Source organism: Numenius arquata, chromosome 6 (assembly GCF_964106895.1).
Source record: "Numenius arquata chromosome 6, bNumArq3.hap1.1, whole genome shotgun sequence".
NCBI lineage: Eukaryota > Metazoa > Chordata > Aves > Charadriiformes > Scolopacidae > Numenius > Numenius arquata.
Genome location: NC_133581.1, coordinates 54327491 through 54347110, shown reverse-complemented (window position 1 = coordinate 54347110; position 19620 = coordinate 54327491). Strand labels below are relative to the sequence as shown.

General features: G+C 37.7%; 1 protein-coding gene across 1 annotated transcript in view; it reads right to left on the bottom strand.

Moving 5' to 3' along the window:
* The window catches only part of AKAP6 (A-kinase anchoring protein 6), a 229355-nt gene that overhangs the window by 11755 nt on the left and 197980 nt on the right, over positions 1-19620 (bottom strand). The gene's annotated exons all lie outside the window — the stretch shown is intronic.

Below are 19620 nucleotides of genomic sequence, written 5' to 3'. Positions count from 1 at the left end.
TCAATTTTCTAGACAACTAAGGCTATCAGAGCAGTTCTGTACATTGTGAAATCCATATATGGATTTGCCAGTTTGGCACATTTTCATAATGGCTTCTGGTTGGTACTTAGTTGGACCCAGTTTCCCACCTGTAGCTGACCTTAACCAACCTGCAAGTAAAAACTTGTGCAAGAGAATGACAATAATTAAATTAAGTTAGTTTGAAAACCTGTTAGATTAAACAAGGAATCAACTACAATTATTCATTTTCTCTGTGGCGTGTTTTGCAACTCTGTCGTACTTAGCATTAGGAAGACATTGCTGTGAAAAGCTTCCTTAACTGCACAATTTTACTGTTTTAAGCTTCTGCCAGCTGCAAAAAGAAATTCCCAAAGGCAGGAAATCAGCAGCAGGTTCCAAGAATTTTATGTTCCATAGAATCTGATTTTTTTTCTCAAAAACAAAACATTTGGTCCTTATTGGTCAGGAAGAGAACCTTCCCCCTGTAAATCAGCACTTGGCTGCATTGTTTGTTCTGCAAGTCAGATGGACTAAAACAATAAAACATGTAGAGTTGTGACCTCAGCCTGTTCATCTTCACTGAGTGCTCCTCACTTCAAAGCCTATTTTTTATTTTTCAAATGCACATGCTTTTCTGAGGCCTGGTATATACTTAGAAGTTGTGGAGGCATAGCACAACCGGTGATGGTAAGGGACTTGATTGTATTTCTTACCTTATGATTGTCCCAGCTATGCTTCCAAAGGCTCTTAAGTAGATATGGCCATTTTGCCAGCATAGCTTGCTCTGTCCAAGGAACTGACTGAATTGATATTAGTAAATTACTAGTTTTCTTATAAGCATAATCTCCCTTGAAAAAACTTACCAGTACAACTTCAGTGGTTATCAGCTACATTGGCAGCCCTTGCTAAGTACAGACCAAGTTTTAACTTTGGAATAAATCACTCTGCTTAAGCCACAAACATTTTGCATTTGGCATTTTTAGAAGGGGTATACATTTTCCCTTTCTTTTTTTTTTACAAAATTTGGAATAAATTTTGAATAAAGCTCTGTTGTGAAGAATGGAAGGTGGTGTCATTCCAGCCTATGTTTGCACTGACAGCAGTAGCAAGGTAAAAACCAGGAATCCTTGAGGACTATTTTTATCATGTCTCCTTATCAGGCTGCTCAGTGAATAGGTAGATAGTGCTGGAGGATTAGAATCATTGTGTTAGTAATAGATTATTAGGTCTTGCCAACAGAACATTTAAAATTCCCCAAATGGATCCTTTACTTAGTGCTACAGAAAGGATGGGAGGTACAACACCATAAGTATCAGCTGGTGTCAGAGCTAAATTCTGATTGCTTACTTTAGTGGGAAAAAATGCTGTTTCTTCTCCCGTCTATCTTGATTTTCATTCCAAAGAACTGTGTAGTATCGCACAATGTATCTTTTACACAAAGCAAGCAAATCTTCTATTGCCATTTCCAATTGGGAAAGCTTAACTACTGTGAGAGCTTCACTGCTTTTTATCCCATTTCAGTTAATGATGAATGTGGCTTTCCTACAGAGCTTGCACACACTTACACACTCCAAAGGATGTTCTACCTAGCCTGGTTCAAGGTATCACTCCTTGAACCACAATACCCAACAAGAAAGGGGTCTGCCACAGACAGACATGCTGATCTCCACATGTAAGGCAGATTACAATTAAAGGGAAGCTTTGAGTGTGCTACAGAGCTTCAGATTCCAGTGGGGTGAGCCCTCTACGGTCACTCTTAAGCCATGGCCTTGCTGAAGTCTGCGACCAAACATGCTGCAAGGGTACCATTCTGTCTGGCAAAAATTCTTTGGATACCAGCTGGTATAACTGATTGCACTAAGTTTCCTGGAATTTAGAAACTTGTTTTCTATATGTGCAAGACTGTGCATATAAATATACACAGGCCTATATACAAGTGAGTGTGTGTGTGTATATGTCATCTTTCGAAAAATGAGAATCTTTGAATTAGGTCAGAGTGACTTTATCCTTATAAGGTCACTAAATGCAACTACTTCTAGCATAGATCTCGATGGTCACGTGGTTCACAATAAAAGAAGGTAAATAGTTTTGACCAAGCAAGTAAAAAATAGCAATGCAATAACAACAAAAAGATGCACAATACTATGCATATTCCTATTTTTTAAATCTTACCACTAGATAAGCAACACTTAGGAAGCATTTACTGTTGCATGAAAAGTTTCTAATATAATTAAGTCAAGAATTAATTAAATTAAAAACTCAGAAGAGTGAAAGTTTGAATTCATTCTCATGTATTTGAAAGTGCTGCTTTAAGGACTTGAGCTATTCCTAATTTGAACGCCAAACTATTTTGGTCAGGCCAGTACTCCCATTCCAGTGAGATAACTCATGTGCTCAAAGTTAAGGGTGCCCTTAAATGCTTGTAGTGTAGGTGTTTAATGGTTAAACAGTAAATCTTCTGAAAATGTTAATGGGAAGAAATAAGATTATTAAGCCAAATAAAGACATTTCCTCAAGCCCAGTGGTCTTCAAGGAAAAGTCTCAAAAATGTATTTTTTCATTTGTTTCCTTTACTAAAACACAGATAGTTTTGCTTTTTCTGCAGCAAATTTTATTAAACAATGATTCTCTGTTCCGGCTTCATTTGCATGTGCTACTCCAGTACAGATACTTTGTGTTGGTGAAACAGGCCTGTAATGTAACCCCTACGTATCATTATATTTTTTTAAATGAATTAACATGAAAAAAAGAGCTTTTACAATAATAAACACAAACTCTGTTCCTCCCTCCCCTGCAACTTATCCTTCAGTTGCTGTGGACAAATTATCCAAACTCAACTGCACTTAGGGGCCAGGGGAAAAAGAAAGAGAAAGAAAGAAAACCATCCCCCATCTCCAGGAATGTGTGCACATTCAAGAAAGACAAACATGATTTTGTCTTTTGAAAAATGCAAGCATGCCAAGTACTTCTGCTGAGGGAAATAGTCATGTGTACAGTACCCACTTCACCTCTGCTGCACTTAAGTTCATTTTCTAAATGAGGTTGCCTATACCAAAGCCAACAAGAAAACTGTCCTGATTTCCCAACGCTGTTTCAATATGCATAAGCATATGCATAATATTCCATGTGCATAATACCGAAGTGACCTGCACATTAAAATATCATCTCAAAATATATAGAAACAGTATGTTTTATCACAGATCACTAGAGAAATTGATCATTAACATACATATTTGTTATAATTGCAGTTAAAAGAAGAAGGTACATGTTCATTTCCTGAGAAAATAAGATCCAAACTATGGTTCATATTTTCTCTTGCTTTATTTTACAATTATTATTGCCTCTCTCAATGAAATAATATGCACATGCAGAACTTGTGGTTTTCTGTTAGGTATTATGGATGCTTACAGGTATTGCCAGGGTCCTACATGGGTTGCTGTAGGTACAGATTCCTGTACTACCACAAGGACACTGACTTCACAGTCAGTCACAGATATCACCTGCAAGGGTCTCTGTGCAGGCTGGTTCTTAGGGGAACAACTGAGGTTCCACCATTGCTCAGGTACCTGTCTTTAGGACAATGTTTGAAGTTCTCTGATAATGCTCAGAAATAAAAGTCTAGAGGATAGGATTGCTATATCCAGGTTTGAAAACTGATAATTTTCCTTACCAAGATAGCAGTTTTCTGGGCACACCTTCTAAACAACAGACGAAATAATTGCAGTAACATTTTAAGAGGATGCCTACCTGAAAACTGTTATTCCCTATTAGTAGTAGAAGTGTTTTAAAAAGTCAGAGAAATTGGCGATCCTCTAACCATTCTTTTGCTATTTAAATGTCACTTGATGATGCCAGGTAACACTCTGGGGTCAGTTGTGCCAGCACATGAGTCCTGTGACGGTCTTCTAACTTCTGTGGTAAGCTGCCCACAGTGCCAAATGACAAAAAGAAAGAGTGAAAGGCTCCAGCCCCTCTGCCACACACCAGTCGGTGCAGACAAGCCAGGCTGGAACAGAAGGTGAGTCGTGTCATCAGAAGGCCTGCAGGAACTTACTTCTATCACAAACCAAGGCAAAAGCAGGGACTCAACATCTTTAGTCCCTGCACTGTGCCCAGAGCATCACTGCTAACATGCTACCCATTATTTGTTTTCCAGCCTCTAGGGAAGCAGTGGCCTCCTCTTTCACCACCGTATCCTCATATGGCTTTCTAACATCTCTGGTTCTCATTTGCTGGAGAAGCCCTTTAAATGTTACTAGAGAGCAGAAGAACATCTATAACATTTTTATTATTGAATCATATTGTCATCCAAATAGGTTTACAATCCCAGACCTATATTCCAAGTTGTGTATTTGGGCTTTTTTTTCTCTTTTTTTGTGATCAGAAAACCTGGCTACATGGCATATTTTACTGACTGTTGGTTTTGCTGCTTTGTAGTTTTCTTTTCATCTGTCAAGAGGTTACATGACAGGGTTTTTTGCCCTTGAATGTCATTTCGGTCTCACCTTTACTTCAGAGGAATATATGATTTTCTTTGTGCAAGAATCCAACACAAGCCCTTTATGAAACTCTTAGAAAAACATTCCTTCCCAAAATGTTGCCATGCACACTTAGTTCAGAAAAGAGCAAATCCTGGCACTCTACCTCAGATACATGCCCATGCAAGTTGGTGGAAGTTCATCCATGCCAAGTCTCAGAATTTGACCCAATCAAAGATCAATCTTTGTGGTAAAGATAAAAAAATCCATCAAAACCAGGAAATCTGTGGAACCAACGGTGCTTAAACAGGTTTAACTATTGCTTGTCCACACTGCAGAACTTCAGCATAATTTTAAACTGGTATGCCCATATTGACAACAAACTAGTTTAATTCTGCATTCAGATGCCCGTGAACAATGTTGAACTGGAAAGTTACAGTGGCAGAATAAAATCACTATTGTCTGGTCTTTGTACTAGTTCAGAGGTCCGCATACTGGTTAAGAATACTTTCAGTTTAGTATCATTTACAATGCAACCGGTACTCCTTACACAGTATATTCTCAGTTAAACCAGAACAACTCAGTGGACACTACGAATGGACTCAGTAGACACAATAGCCATCTCCAACCTACAACAGGCACATCAGGACACCTGGAATCATTGAGTTTTTAAGAGCTTTGTTTCAGCAGAAACGAATGTTTGTGAGAGGCACCAAAGAGTGAGAATCACCATAGAAACAGATAGGTACAAGGTACAAAAGAATAGGACATAAGCCCTTGGGAGCTTGACCTTCGGAGAAACCTAGAAAGAAAGTTTTCTCACTGAGAGCTGGAGGAGAGGCTTGAATTTCTAAATAAAAATTCTTCCTGTATACTGGAAAGGGAGACTTTATCTATTATTTATGAATAACAGGATTGCATGAAGAATATCTGGCTCTATCATCAGTTTCTCCTCCTCATGAAGTAGTTGAGAGACTACCAAACTTAGCCTAATTTGTGTGTTCAAAGAGAACGGACTCTTTTTCCTCCCTATTTAAAATTTTCAACAGAATTTCTTTGTAATCTCAGATCACGCACTTCCTGAAGTCATTGATTCACCATCTGTGAATTCAGGATATTGACTAGAGAGGAGTCAATAAGCAAGTATTGTGAAGTCAAAAGCCGGAAGAATGCTGCATATTGTAAGCGCTTGCACAGTCTGCCTACCTATGGATTTCCAAGCATTAAGTTAAACAGCACAGTTGTCAATAAATGGCAGAGAGTTGTCCTGGCGATGAATCAAAATTACAATGGTAAGCAGCTGGAGGCTACAATAATACAACTGCTCTTTGCCATTACACAGCCTATATTTAAGAAGAGCTGCTTTTCAAATGTTGCAAAATAGAAACACTGGCCTTATCTCCAAGTGTAAGTGGTCCCCAGGCAGAGCTCTTTTACTAAGGTCCTCTCATCCTTGAACTTCCAGACTTTTTTTCTTGTCTCCATCACTAGTAAGTGATGATGTTTATAGTTTTCTCTGTACATACTAGATGCCAACACACCCCTGGAGCTGGCTGGAAAAAAAGGATTGGAATTTTCATTCTAATCTAGTACGTTGAATGGATCCTGTGTAACCTCTCAAGTAGCAGTGTTATATGCACATTGTGGTTTGGTCACTTGAGAAATGATTTAATAGAAGCATACTTTGTAGAAATTCACTTAGAAGAAGACAAAGTAATGGACAACTATGTCTTGTTATAGTGAGAGGTTTGTATTTGCCTGCCTTAGTTTGGCTGAGTACAAAATTACAATGGGGAGAATCTCGTTACAACAAAACTACTATTGCCATTGTTCAAATTTCTTCTATTACAGGAGAGTTTATTTTAAATGTTACACAGTTTAAACTTGGCCTCAAATTGGAACCTAAACTGAAGATTTAAGTCTATCCACAAGGGCTATTTTCAGTGCTGGTGAGGCACAAAAATTCCAATGAGTACTAAGAGTTTACAAAGTGGTGTAATAACTGAGGGGCACAGGGCTATTAGTATTAACATTATTAGTGTGTTTTTAATATACAATTTAAAGTTATAGAGCTCAAAGTCTTCCATGCAGCAGCTCAGGTTTGTACTGAAATTGAATGTTTAATGTACCTTTCTGAGTAATGCCTAGAGATTTTGGAACAGTTTATGGTATTTGGTTTCACACTGAAGAAATATTCCTCCCCCCTTTTAAAAACAGAAAAGGATTTTAAAAATAAAGCGTCTTTCTACATTGTTCAGTAAACCTGCTGGATGAGCTGTGACTCCATAAAGTTTAGGAACTCATTTATTATGTTGCTAGATCAGACACTGCATTTATTCACACAGTGCATCTCTAAAACCTAGCTTTCATTAGAGCTGTGGGGAGGCCCGGTCTTTCTCCCTTCACTCGAGAAGGTGAAGCTCAAGAAGATAATTAACCATGAAACAATGAGGAGGCTTGCTGGGTAAGCACTAGTGTGAAAACAGTTACTCCTCACAAAAGAGGGGAAATTAGCTGGCTGCATAAAAAAGGAAGTGTCAGACTGGAAGACTGAAAGGACTGCCAGCATAAGTAGATAGCTCTATGCATCATTAATGCAATTTTTTTAACACTTAAACTTCACTGCTTTCTAAATTTAAATGCATTTAAATGCTATGTGTTAGGGGAGATTAATATGCCATTTTAAAATAATTTCTCTTAAACTTTCCATTTTCTCGTTTCACCAGTTTTATTCACCCGTTCCACATATGAAAAACTCAATGCCTCTTAGTATTGTATTCTTGTTTACAAAGCCAATGTAAACAGAGCGTTCTAAAAAGATTCAGTTAGCTCGTTGTATTTTACAAGCCCATTATTTTACATTAATACAGATATTTTTATGAACAGAAAGTTTGTTTTGATTTTACTGTTTCACAGACTAGAGACTTATGATGTGCGTTTCCTTTCAAAACTTCCTTCTACTCTAACAGTGTTCCCTGAAGCAGCCACATTTTTGGCAGAAATTCAGTTATATGCTATGCCAAAAGAAATAGAATAAACAAACACTGCTTAATGCAGCTGGCTAGGTAATTTACATATTACTGCACACCAAACACGAAGACCTGAATATGGATTAGAGCTACAATGATGACACAAACGGCTTATATGTAAGGAGAAATTAAATTCAGATCATCATTGCTAACAATTTATATTTTATTATTTAATGTATATTATAGTACCTCTGACAGATAAAGGTATTTACATATTTAAATATTAAGTAGATGTATGTATTATATTTTCTGTACCTTTTACAGAAAAATGTACTAGAAACTTCTTGAAAGAATGTTAAGTGGGTACATTTTTCAAAGTTTTCTTCTGGGGAAAGCAGACTACCTAAATGACCACATCCCAGCCTTTGGAAATAGCAAAAAAATCCCCAAATACAATGAAAACCCTCTAGGCATTCATTAAAACTTCTTTGCTATACATAAAAATATAGTACAGGTAGGCCTTCAAATCTGCAAGTTCATACACTTTCAAAAAGCATCTGTCATTTTGGGTGAGATCAACAGTCCATTCAGCTGAGTCCATCTCCTGCAGCGGTCAGTAGTGAATGTTTATGGAAAAGTTAAAAAATCCCCAAACACATAGAATGGTATAGAAGCTGCCATCCCAAATTTGAGAAGCCAGTCTGCGGAGACTTTCAGAGTTGGAATTTAATAAGCATTAATTGATGTCTCCTCCATTAATTTGTCTAATTACTTATTGAACTCATTTGTATTTTTGCTATCCACAACATCCTGTAGGAAAAAGTTTCAGATCTATCATGCACTGCATGAAAATAGTATTGCCTTTTGATTGTTTAAATTTCCTACCTGATAATTTCATCAGGTACCTTTTACTTTGTGTGTTAAGAAAGAGTGAATAATTGTACCTTATTTATTTTGATGCATTTTTAAAATAGGTTTTTATTGTATTCCTGTATGCTTACAGCTGATGCAGCTCCTAGAACATCCTATAATATTGAGCAATGAAACACTGATTATGCATATACTTACTGAAGATCCTGCAAATGCATTTTCATAATGGCTAGAGGATTGGGACCCAGTCATCCAACATGGAAGACCCTTGTAAATAACTGCTGTACAAGCTGTTAGAAAATAAGGTTTCTTCCTCTGTTTGTGAAAATTATTTTGTTTGAGAACTCTTGAAAGAAAATATCAGAAAATTAGCTTCAGTTACACTCACATACTGTCCCTTGCAGAACTGGGGTCATTAGAGACGCATTGCAACAAGTCATTAAATTACTTAAAAAATCACAAGTTTGTGACTTTTGTATTTCCCTTAACTATACTTTTTTAACAATGCTGGCCCGAGTCATGATCTTATGATTAGTGGATATTAGGCATCTGAATAAAACACTGACTTCATCCTGTAATCTGAACACCATGCACTGTTATGAGAGTCACTATCTGCTAAGCACTTTTAAATATCTGGCCCTATACTTAAGTGCCTTAATAGGAAGTGAGTTCTTTTGAAATAAGACCTCTCTCCTTGAAAAGAAAAACCTAGCCATTTTTTCTCTTTCTTTTTTAACGAGTTATTTTTGCCATTTAAATTATGTTGGACACTTATTTTAGCATCTGAATGCATTGGAAACATCAGATTTCCAATTTCTGAGTATTACATATTTTTCTACTAAAACTGATTATTCTTGAGAATTCACTTTAAGGTTTTACACATCTTACAGTTCTAATGAACATTTCAGGAGCAGGGAATGCCTTTTATTCAAAGCTGTGGAAAGTGCTTTACTCACACTGTTTCAACCATTATTTAATTTGTAGCACAGAAAAAAAGATGAACAGATAGACAGATGGTTGGTAGAATATATGTCACCATGCTATAAAGACCTAAACCTGCTACTGTGATGTTGACTTTTCCTATTATAAAGCTCACATTTCAGATTTATAGGATTGTCCTAAAACCTGAATTCTTGTTATTACTTGTTGAATACTAATTTTAAAGAATTGTGGCAAGTTGACTTACTATTATTACAGTTATCTATTAATGCAAAGGAATTGAGAATGTTAGATACACCACCAATGCGGGTCAATGCTATTACCCATGAGAGACTGGACAATGTTTTCATGATCACATGTTGAATTAGAGAGCTGTGTGATAAGCTGGCCCTTTTGAAGGCCTCACTGGCATTCTAAATCTCTTGAGGGTTTCTAAACAGCAACTATATAAAAAAATCACATCAGCAGAGAAGTATTACCAACTTTTTACCAGCTATGAAATTCCCTCACCCAACTCCAAAACAGCACCAGTCTGAAACAGACTTCCCAGTAGATAGCTGAGAAACAGAGGTATCTGCCATCTGCATGGATGAACACAGAAACTTTGTGTATCCCCAAAATAAAAGATTTCCAGCTTCTCACTGGGTAACAGAGCACCACTGACCAGCATTGAAAGTTCCTGAGATATAACAGTTTACAGTGTTTAAGCAACTTTAAAGTACGAAAAATTTCCTTCTCTTTGAATTTATGCATTTGAACAGATTAAAACAGCATTAACCAGAAAAGGAATACAAAAGAAGTCCAAAGAAGTAATCTTTTTTAAATATAAATATATAGAGATGTAGATGTATATACAAAACTTTGTGGCACTGAGACAGAAAGTTTATGTAATTCTTTCCCTAATATAACAGAGCATAGTAGAGAAAAAAATTCAAAGTATTTGTGACTGAAAGAGAAGACTTGTCAGTCACTAAAACAGACTGCTCACAGGATACGACTGAAAAACACTAGTACAGACACAGCACCTTATACCCAACTCAGGAACTATGTTTTGAGCTAATCGTAACATCAGGAACCTAGTCCTGTAACACTGCAATCATGATATTTTCTGCTTTGAATATTTAAAATCAATTTTTCACTGTAGTATGATCTGTGGACAGTAGCTATACATGATCAAGCAAACATGTTTGGTTTAAAAATAAAACTAGGAAATATGTGCTTTATTTATTTTGCTTTTGTAGCTTTTTTGTTTAAAACTATGATCAGCTATTATGAAGCGTTCCCAGTCTCATAAAGAAACCTGTCTTCTAATAAGGCAAGTAAATTTCCAATACTGCACAGAAATGTGTGCTTTGTCAAGAAAAAAAAATAAAATCAAAGGGGGCTTGAGGTAATTAAGTATTGCAGCAATTTATTTTCTCATTAAAATAACTCTTTACTTTTAATGTAATTTCATTTATCTTCCTGTGCTCATGCCAGCAACAAAAAAGTAACTTTCATGTCTCACGTTACAAAGTTTGCTGGGTACGCTGGAGAGGGCAGAGAAACTAAATGTGTCTGCAGAATTAGCAGGGAGTCACAAAGGAAAAACGTGCATCTCAAAGGAGTATATTCACTGCAGTTGAGGTGGATGGTGATTGAAACCTGCTACTGTAGGATTGTAGTTGAAAAAGCTACAAGAAATGTTCTTGTAAGTTTCATTATACTGGACACTACAAATTCATATGTAATCGACACCATCAACATTAGCAGGAAATGTTGTATGTCTGGAAATATCAGTGCAGAGAAAATGACTGAAAGAGCAAGAATGCTGAACCACTCTTTCTGCTCCAGGTGGTTCACTTTATGGAGCACTGGAAGAGGCTCCACAGGAAAGTCTATTTCCAGCATTGTCTGTACTGAAACTGTGCTACACGTGAAGACTTTCTATGCAGTGCTCCCCTTTCATTAGAAACAGAAAAGAGCAAAGGTCACACAAGCAGCAAGGTACGATTGGTGAGTACATTTGCTCTCAACCTTAACTGTTCAGCCCGCTCCCAGATCACCTTCTGGGGTTCCAAGAGAAAGTTAGGAGTATGTACCTTTACTTTCTGTTCTCTCCAGGGAGACAGCTCAGGTTTACTATGGTTTAACAGAGGTTGTGAAATAGTGAAATATGGCTGCTTTAGTCTCTGGAGTCTGGATTAACCAGTAGCTTCTGCTTGCCTAATTCGACCAACACTAAAGAGTACCATAAAGTGATTAAAATTAGACCAACAGCTTAGAGTATGACTTGATGGCAGTGAGCTCAGATGATCACCTCTGAGGGTTTGTTCTCTCAGAGGATTGTCATTTGTTCTGGTTTGACTGGGGTTATGAGTTTGAAGCCTTTGGGCTTCCTATCATTTTACAAAGCCACGGCAAAACATGACAACATCTGCCAGAGGTGAGGGAAACAGTAGAATCATTTTGCAGATTGTTAATGTCACATGAGTATTTCACCTCTGGATTGTTGCCCTAAACTGTTAGTTAGTTGTGATGGAAAGTTTTGCAGTCTCTGAGGATGCAGAAGAGACCTCTATGGAAAGACTTAAATGTATTCTTTTTTCTTTTTATTCACTCTAAAACGTTACCACTGCAGGTGATCCCTCAAGAGATTTTCTCAACAATGTAACACAGCATTTTTCTGAATTTTTAATTAAGTTTGACTAAACCCCACTGAGTTTGCAATTTTTTACCAAGATCTGCTCAACAAGAAGGACTTTACCAGCTTTAGTTTTGCCAGATCATCCAGACTATGCATACTACCGTGATAGCTGCCATCATAAATATGGCTGGCCCTCAAGAAAATTATGAGAAATACAGAATTTCTGGTAAGAATGTGGGACATATCACCTATGTTCAACTAAATTCCAAGAAAAATTTAGACCGATGTTCACCATTTATGTAACTTTCTTTCAGATCCTACAGATAATTATTAAAAGTCACAACTAAGGCATGCAGTGCAACCCAGAAGCTCTAAACCACACACACCTCAAGCATAAGGATGGTGCATCACATCACAGACTCTACAATCAAGTATCCATTAACTTAAAAAATACATATTTCAAGGAAGCGCCAAAGTGAGCAGTCTTCAGTGTTGAAATATGAGTAAAAGATGACTGACAGAAACAAATACAAGCAATCAAGACTGTACTGTCATGTACCACACTATGAAGAGGTCCAATATCAAAACACGGATGACTTGTGATAGATAATGAAAAAAACGATTTGTAAAGGTTCAAACATGAGTCATGAAACAATTACTTTGTGAGGGCTAGATCATGTGATAGGTGTTCAGCACTTTACAACATGCCCTCCTCAGCCAATTAAGTTAATCATCCCTCAGTACTTTGCTGCATTAGGCACTTCTGATGAACTTCTAAATTTTATGCAAGATTTTTAAGATAGATATCACCTTACAAAATAATGCCTTGTGATAAAATAAGAATGTTATAGAAAGCAAATTTTGGTTTAGTGAAGCTATCTAACAAATAACTAAACAGTGACAAATTCATTTTTTACCTCTGAAGGCAGGGGTTTTGTTGTTGTGTTTTTTTAAGCTTAGAACAAATGTCAGACCATGGCTTGAAAAAATATTGCAGGAGTGAATTAAATATAGAGAAGTGAAGGGGAGACACCATGCCTAGCATTATTAAAAACTGTTCTCTTTTCCAGAAAGCATCACAGAAACACATAAATAGAGAAAAGGGATAAAGATACCAGATCAGAAGCAATATAGTATTTCAAAACAACTTTTTTTTTTCAAAATGTGTGCTAAAGAATTAAACCAAGAGGAAGTTTCAAAAAAATCCTAAACAGAGCTTTAAGCAGGCTCTTTACCTCCTAAGAAAGAAGCTTGTGGAAAAGAGATGCTTTTTTTTTTTTTTAAAGTGAGCTGTCTCACCATTGCAGATTTTCCCAAGTCCTTACAACTCTAATTAAAATGTGGTAATTGGTTATGTTACCTCAATTACCATGATGCATGGACATTGATGCAAAGCGACACCAATTGAATCCCTTGGGTGTTATACCCCAAGGCCATCCCATTTATTGTGGCCTTATTATTTTCAATTATGTGGCAGGATGTACAGCATACTTTCAAGCCAATACAGATGGGGGTTTTGCTGGACATACAGTGTAGTGTACACATGGGATGACTCAGGAGAACAAGAGAAATAAAAATAATATCTTTTTTTTTTTTTCATGAAGCATAGTAGTGAACTTAGTGATCTGACAATGAATATTTCATACATTTTCAGGACAATGTGAGAATTACAGCACCTTAACCCAAATTGCCTTAGCTCAAAATCTCTGTTTTAAAAGCATGATTAATACTGTCCCTTCAATAATTAGCCCTCTCTGTTGAATAAGAGACTGTCTGCTCCATAAAAAAGATATGTTTCTCATTCAATGAATGAGCAATCTGGAGAAAAAGCAGTTTCTCCAGTCACCAAAAAGGCAGGAATATCAAATTGCAACTTAAGAAGTAAAATCCATTAGAAACTGCAGTTATGTCTCTCTCTCAGCAATAGCAGTGTAACACTTTTATGTACTCCAGTATTGGTAAAACAGTCCCAGAAAAGTGAATTTTCATGGTCACCTCATTGTAGCTTTCTATAGAGACATATCTGACCTGGAAAGGAATCCCCAAACTGTGAACATCTGTAGCTGCTGGAATAACCCACTGAGGCTAAACACATAACTTACATGGGTATATCACTGGCTGAGCAAAGGATCAAAAAAATTTGCATAAAAAAACCTACATATCCCCCCTTTGACTTAACAGTTGTAAACTTGCGTGCATGACCGTGACTGAGTCTGTCCCAAATCCTTTTCTAACTGTTCATTCTTTCAAGTAGACTAGACCCTCTAAAGGAAAGTGCACAGTGAGTTAAAGCTTCTCCAGCTGTTGAGCAGGAATTTTAGATGGCAATTTTGGGTTTAGTTGACTAAAGATTGTTGCTACTGCTGTTGCAATTGCCAGTCAGACTCCTTTTTCTTTTAAGATGATTGCCAGCAGGGTCTTGTTAGGCAAACTATAAGGCATCTGTGTAGTTCTGAAGCTAAAATTTAGGTGACATATAACATTATATCAGCAAACTATGGAATGATAAATCTGGGGGAAAAGAATTTACCACAAAAAAGCAGATGGGGGAAATAAAAACCTCTTTTGCTAAAACAGATTAGGACTGCTTCCAGTAACAGACAAGTGTCCTACTGTTTTTTAAAAGTGATCTTGGTTTTTTTCATTGTATGAATACTTCATTCTTTATATCTAGATTAACCTACTAAATCTAACAATACTTCATTCTTCTGGAGTGATTCTTATTGATAATTTCACATTCTAGACATAACTCTTGGTTTATGAGAAGGACATCTTTTACCAGAGTTCAGGTGCTTGTAGTACATTTTAATATCTTCTTGTTATTTGTAAACTTACGGTGCCCACTATGGCAAAAGTTGAGCGCAATTAAACACTGCTGAAAATCATCAACGAAGGCAAACAATTCAAAGGAAACCTAAAAGCCTTTTGTGGTTAATTCCAGCGTACTTTTGTAATGCTATAAGAGGCCCAGATAAGTGACAGAATGTAAAAAGGGGCAGAAACAGGACGAAGGAAGAGCCTAGTACACAAATTAAGAAGACAGTAGAAAATGCAAGTGACTCTTACACTTATATGAGGCTATATAATAATTTGGGCAATCTTATTTACTGTCAGCAAGTCAGATGCCATGTATGAGTCAGATGCCATCAGGGTATAAAACCATCTCATTTGTTTTCATAAATTACAGTATTTTGTGGGCAACCACAAATAAAGACTTGTTACCAAGGGATACTGTTTGTGTGCCAAGACTGGCACACCATCAAATACAGAGAGATAGGGAAGCAGAAGAAACAGTCCTGGTACCAACCCAAGAAATGACTACACAGGAACTGAGTGAAAAGGAAGGCTAGAACATGCCAACTCAGGCCAGGGAAGACAAAGAAACCTGAATCCTGGGGCATCTTTAAATATTGAGAATACAGGTAGTTTTATCAACATGAGAAACTTGTAGATACTGACATACTTCAAAGAATCATATTATTATAAACAAGCTTAGGATGAGAGGTTCCAAAACAAAACACCCCACAGTGAAAATTAGATGAGCATCGTGATGGCTCTGAATGGTTGCCATTTCTCAGAAGAAAGAATGATACACCCCTTGCCTGGTGAAAGTCAACTCAGCCCAGCAAATAACTCCAGGCTACCTAAGGCAAAGTGGGAACAAAGCAGCATGCACCTTGTGAAGCTCCAAGTGTCCGGCTATCAAGTAAGGTGCAGCATTCAAAGATCTGAAAGGTCCCTTCCAACCTAGACAATTCTATGATTCTATGATTCATACCCCACCATGCCTCAACTGCTGATTGATTGCAATCCCTAACAGAAACACAAGACGTACTTTGCTCCTGCTGCAAGAGCAGCGCCAAGCTCTAATTAGCTCATAACAGTTTATTTAGAGTAACTGCAGCTACAAACAGTGAACTGCTTCCACACAGCAGCTGCCCACATGCAAAGGGAGATAATATGCTTTCACTACAATAACTTGGACCTCTGTTCAATACTCTCTAAGCTATCTCACAAATGCAACTTGTTTTTGGACCAAGTTCAGTAGAATATACTTATTTACTACAACAAAATGATAAGTTTTGTAGATGAAAAAGGTAGTTCATCATTTTTGTGGTACTTTTCCTTTTAGAGAAGCACAGTAGAAAACCAGTCCAATCTCTTAGGCAGTTATACAACCAACAGATACTCAGCCTCTAGCAACTAAAATTCAGGATTCTGAGAACTATCTATTTTGGTTTGGCTGTTGCACAGTACACACTTGGTTTTGAAGCTCCAAAACTCAATTGTTTTTTCTACTGCTGGTCAGCTCATTAAACATTTTGTGTAACGCTAACCAACAGTTTACTAGCGCTATTGATGTAATAGATTAGTAATATGATTAATATTCTGAAGACGGAACTATCACAAAAATACAAGTAGTGTTTCTGAAGAGAATGAAAAAGCTCTAGTATTATATTATCTTTCTTTATCATTTTTTTCTATTCCTCAGTCTCATATTTATCTTCTAACCCATTCACTTGCCCAGCCTATTTCACTGCTGACTTCTCTTCTATTCTCGTTTCTTGCTCTCCCAGATTCATTACCATCAAAACTCAAGAATGTTGCCTCTCTGCCACTGTTGAGATGGCATTTGTCTTCTTTTATTTCTTGACTTTCCTCTCATTTAAATGTGAATGCATTGTTTAAAACTCCTGCTTCCATTTTCTATTCAGCTTCATTCTCATCCTCATAATTCTGTTTATTCCTTTAATTCCGCTGAAATTTCTCTAACATATTCTCATGATCTTTATTATACTAGCTTCTGATTTACTTTTGACTCCACTTGATCAGATTCTCAGCAAATTACTGTCTTGGATTTTTCTGCTCTATAGATTCCTTTTCTACCTCCTTTGTGGTTTTTTGCTAATTGTTTGTCCTTCATCTTCTGCTTTTTACTAGACTCAAAAAAACTTTTTTCCTTACCTGCTTCCCTTTCTCCTTTTTAGGTGATAATATACATTCAGATACCTGCAGATTCCCATCTTTGGACTGAAGCCTCAAGTAAGCTCCTTTGTATCTAGCCCCACTCTTCTGTTGCTTTTTTAAATCAGAGAATCATAGAACAGTTAGAGTTGGAAGGGACCTAAAAGATCACCGAGTTCGACCCTCCCTGCCATGAGCAGGGACACCTCCCACTAGACCAGGTTGCTCAAAGATCGATCCAACCTGGCCTTGAACATTTCCAGGGATGTGGCCTCCACAGCTTCTCTCGGCAGCCTGTTCCAGTGTCTCACCACTCCCAGAGTAAAGAATTTCTTCCTAATATCTAATCTAAATCTACTCTCTTTCAGTTTAAAACCATTACGGCTTGTCCTATCACTACACTCCCTGATAAAGAGTGCTACCTCATCTCTCCTGTAGGCCCCCTTTAGGTACTGAAAGGCTGGTATAAGGTCTTCCAAGAGCCTTCTCTTCTCCAGGTTGAACAACCCCCGCTCTCTCAGCCTGTCTTCATAGGAGAGGTGCTCCAGCCCTCTCTCATCATCTTTGTGCCCTTCCTCTGGACTTGCTCCAACATGTCCATGTCCTTCTTATGTTGGGGAACCCAGACCTGGATGCAGTACTCCAGGTGGGGTCTCACCAGAGTGGAGTAGAGGGGCAGAATCATCTCCCTTGATCTGCTGGCCACGCTTCTTTTGATGCAGCCCAGGATATAGTTGGCCTTCTGGGCTGCCAGCATGCACTGCTATCTCATGTTTAGCTTCTCATCCACCGATACCTCCAAGTCCTTCTTCTCAGGGCTGCTCTCAAGCCATTCTCTGCCCAGCCTGTATTTGTGCTTGGCCTTGCCCCGATCCATGTGCAGGACCTTGTACTTGGCCTGGTTGAACTTCATGAGGTTTGCACAGGCCCACCGCTCAAGCCTGTCAAGGTCCCTCTGGATGGCATCCCTTCCCTGGATGTGTTGAGCACTCCACACAGCTTGTTGTCATCAGCAAACTTGCTGAGGGTGCACTCAATCCTGCTGTCTGTGTCTCCAACAAAGATGTTAAACAGTACCAGTCCTAGTACTGACCCCCGAGGAACACCACTCGTCACTGCTCACCACTTGGACATTGAGTTTTTGACTGCAACTGTTTGAGCGCGACCAGCCAGCCAGTTCCTTATCCACCAAGTGGTCCATCCATCAAATCAATGTCTCTCCAATTTAGAGACAAGGATGTTGTGTGGTACAGCGTCAAAAGCTTTGCACAAGCCCAGGTAGATGACACCAGTTACTCTTCCCTTATAAATATCTCCTCCTAAATGTCCATGAACATAAACTGAACACAGACAAAACAGAACTCTTGCTCTGTCCTCCCCAAATCTCCTCTTTTCTTCAAGCTCTGTAGGTATGATTGTTCTCCTTCTGGTAATTTGCATCAGCTGTGACATCTACAGCTCTTGCTAGCTCTGTGAAAGGAATCTTAGCATCATTAAGATGGTCATATAGTGAAATCTCTTCATTGACCTTGTTGGTTGTTTCCCATAGTCTTTCCCTTGAGTCAATACTTCCCTCTCTGCACAAAGATGTACAAGGAAAGGCTGAAAAATAATATTTTGCATTCTCTATACCCTTGTACAGTCACAGGTAGCTTCACCATTTTTACACTTCTTCTAACCAGATCAAATTTTGGGGAGCTTAACTGACTCCTCAGTTATCTACGCTTCTTACATTGTCTGTTGACTACTCCTGAGCTTATAAAATCAACGCTGACACACCATCTGTTTTTCAATGTCTTCCTTCCTTGTTGCCTCATACAGAGAAACACCCTGTTTGACTTGTCCTGAAAGTCTATTCAAACCTTATTGTTTCCTCAAGTCCCATTTCTATCTCAATAGCTATAGCAAAGCAGCCAATAAACCAAACAGGCAGAGGAGCACTCCTACTTTATAAATTTGACAAAGGCAGGCAGGCAACAGATTAATACTACCTTCATCAGTTCACTCGTCCCAAGCATCCTCCTCACTAACTCACCGTTTCTTGGCCTATTTAGACTAATAGTATTTTCACTCAGGAACTGCTAGTGTTTCTGAGCAATGTCTTGTATATCTTCATACTACACTACCATAACTGAACAAGAGAATTTCAGCTTCTGTTATTTTTGTAAAGCAACTTTAACAAAAAGAAGTCAAAAGTAGTATTTCACTGTTAGTCTGATAATTGTTAGGAAGCATGTAAGTGTCAAGCATTTTTTCCTTTTATTTGCTTGATATAAACCTAAAAAATTATGTAAGCTAAATATATGTCATTTGTTCCCAAGGCTCTTCAGTGTATGCACTACATAGGGTTATCACTGCTGTCAATGTAGCTGCAGTATACAGACTTCAGCATTATGATAGTAGCACAAGGCATGCTGAGCCAATTCATCCATTACAGTCAATGGTGTTATAGTAGGGATTATTTTGTTCCCCCTATGGTTTATTGTTTAAATGTAGATACTGTATTGTAATAGTTTTATGCTGTAGAAAACCTGTCTAATTTATGCCACTTAATGGATGGTTTAAGCAGAGTACTATTTTGCCTCCTAGGAGTCATTTCCCTAAGATAAAAGCAAATTAATGCATTTTGCTTATATTCAAATAACACAGAATTGTATATTAATCACATACCCATGGCATTCTATGTGAAATACACGTCTACTGCTTGGATGCTAATTAAAACCAGTCTTACTTAAACAGAAAATACTTTTTCTGAAATACATTTGCAATCAGT